Source organism: Podarcis tiliguerta, assembly GCF_965153285.1.
Source record: "Podarcis tiliguerta genome assembly, chromosome: 3".
In the NCBI taxonomy this organism is placed as follows: Eukaryota; Metazoa; Chordata; class Lepidosauria; order Squamata; family Lacertidae; genus Podarcis; species Podarcis tiliguerta.
In genome coordinates this window covers 75,599,084-75,602,034 of record NC_139536.1, presented here as the reverse complement: position 1 = coordinate 75,602,034, position 2,951 = coordinate 75,599,084, and positions in this window count along the sequence as shown.

The window sequence follows — 2,951 nt, the reverse complement described above, 5'->3', positions numbered from 1 at the left end:
AAGCTGGAGCACTCTCGGCCTTCCACTAAGCAGTGACTTCCAGCCAGATCTCCAACAAAAGCTTTCAAACAGTTTTAGTTTCAGCTGTGTCATTGGCCCAGGTTTTCCACCATAAAAGGGAAAATATTGTTTGTTTAACTGGGTGTTACAAAGCCAAGGAAAGGATCAGGAGCGGAGGCAGAATCAAAGCAAAAAGACCCCCCCCCCAAAAAAAAATCATTCTCTCTCTCTCTCTCTCTCTCTCTCTCTCACCACACACACACATACAGCCTTGCTATCTACACTCAGTAATGTGATTAGTAGCATGTCTTGCTATGGGGAGTTGATAAAATAAAGCATTTTTGAATTAATTCTGTATATCAGAAATTTTGTTTTGTTGTTGTAAAATTCAGAAGACTAAGTTGAACAGTCTAATTAAAAGAGCCTCGGAGTGATCCACCACCGATGGGGCTAAATTGGCTCAAATGAAATGACTGCATTCTACTTTAACAAATTTATAGATTGGACTGGCATGGTTTCAGAATGCACATTTACCATATAGCAAGTCCTTACTTCTAAGCAAATGTGCATAGGATTGGGCTGCTGGGCTGCAATCCTATGCATACTGAGCTGGGTGTGGGCACAACTGCATGTAAAGGAGCTTACCTCTGAGTAAGCATGGGTGGATCCTATTATTATTATTATTATTATTATTATTATTATTATTATTATATTGGGTAATTTCAAAGTGGTGAGTGAAACAATGGTTAAATGTGCTTGTCTTTACGCATGAGAAACAATCTGTATACCTATAAGGATTTTTTTTTTTAAAAAAAATATCTTTTGCTTTTTTGGAATGTGTTCCCAATTAGTTTTAGAAAAAGAAGGCACTCATCTGGACTAGGAACAAGTCCCTTCTCACCATCTGTTATGGATTTTTGTTTTGAGTTATAGACCTCCACGTTCCATTAAAGAACTAAGTTTTAAAACACTGTTATAAAGTGCTAATATTTGGATAACCCACAATGGCCAGGTAAGCACAACTTCACATGAGAACGGGGATCCGACCACACATATAGCTTTCAGCCCCTTTGGGAACACACACACATATAGATTATGTGCTAATTACTACAGGGTAATTTACAAAAATGAGAACACAGGCTGCATACAGACAACATCCTATTTAAGGCTGAAGCAAAAAGTCAAATGTGGTTAAATTAGGATGGATGATGACAATGAATGTAAGCAAAAAAATTGGCATGGGCTTAGCAGTTAAGGGTCAAATTAGAAACTGGGCTATAGTCCCATAACATATTTATTGGTTGTAGGTGAACAGAAGGCCTGGTTGTATTCACAGGGCAATCTGTGAGCAAACTTACTTGGGAGTAAGCCCCGCAGGAACTTAGCTTAGAATAGAATGGTGCTTTCAGGCTATTTCCCCCTCTCAAAATGAAAATGCATCTGAGCTGTACAGAAAGAGGGGCTCTAAACACCACAGGCATTTTTCAGTTGCTTACCCACCACTTTGTAATACATAGAAGGATTCAGTTATGAAATTATTTGAGAGAACTAAAGAATAGGCTTGTTCTGGGGTTCTAAACTCTTGCATGCTTTTCTTGCTTAGCAAGGAAGGTCAGGGCTAGCATTCATGGAGTTATTTGGTGTGGCACATGCCCTTCTTCTCCACTGAGTGTCTAGGTCAATGCCTGAATGCAGCTTAAGTGCAAAGCTGATTCAGCAGAAATAGCTTTGTGAGGAAGTTGTACAGAGGCAGAACACTGGGAGTAAGCCCATACAACACATGCTTCTAATCCTATTGATTGCAATGGAGTGTTAGGTTAGACACAACTAATTTGCCCCTTAGCTTGAATTCAGCTAAACCTGTGCGCTAATAGAAGTGAATGCAAGGGCTCCTACTGGTGCACTAGAGCTTTCCTCCCCTCCCCGCTGCCTGTGGTCCCCACCCCTCCCTCAAATCTATTCAGGGCGGTTGGGAGAACTCCCAGAATAATGTGAATGGGGGATGAGGATAGGAGGGATTGCAGAAATGCTTGTGATGATGAAATGATCATATTATAGTTATGCTGAATCCCCCCCCTTTAATTCCAGTGGGGCAAACAGCCTGACCTTAATCAAACTTCCCACCCCCACCGCCAAAGTCAAGTCTTATTGATTTTTAGTAGGATGTATGTCCAAGGAAACATGGCTAGGTATGTTGCAACCATCTTTGTCTGAACATGGACCAATCCCAGATGTGTTTAGCGAAAGCATGTGGATTTGAAAACTACTAAATGTAAAATACAGTGGTACCTTGGGTTAAGTACTTAATTCGTTCTGGAGGTCCATTCTTAACCTGAAACTGTTGTTAACCTGAAGCACTACTTTAGCTAATGGAGCCTCCCGCTGCCACCGCACCTCCACTGCGTGATTTCTGTTCTCATCCTGAAGCAAAGTTCTTAACCTTAGGTACTATTTCTGGGTTAGCGGAGTCTGTAACCTGAAGCGTATGTAACCTGAAGCATATGTAAGCCGAGGTACCACTGTATGTTTATGTACAATTGTGCCAGATTTCACTTGAAACTGTTTTGCTTATTTCAGTGATTTTTAGGCTGCCCTTTGGAGCCAGGCCATCACAAACTCTACTAACTTGAGCCTCTTATATGCTCAGCCCTGGTACATCCAGCAATTCATGTACCACCCCCATGTATTAATGCATAAGGCAGAATCCATGTGGAGGGATCCAAGATCCTGGCATGGGATCAGCAGCCTAGTTATGTTTGACTGCACTGCAACATCAGTAGCCATTACTGACCCTCACTATTGCCCTTGCCAGCGTTATACTTGTTTAAGAAAAAAGAAAGAAAGAAAAAGTATGCACACAAACTAGCTTAAAACTACATGGTTTAATAGCCATGTATATTTCTTACACTCGTCTCCAAAACAGTGCTTTTTGGTTTCTTTTCATCGTTTGT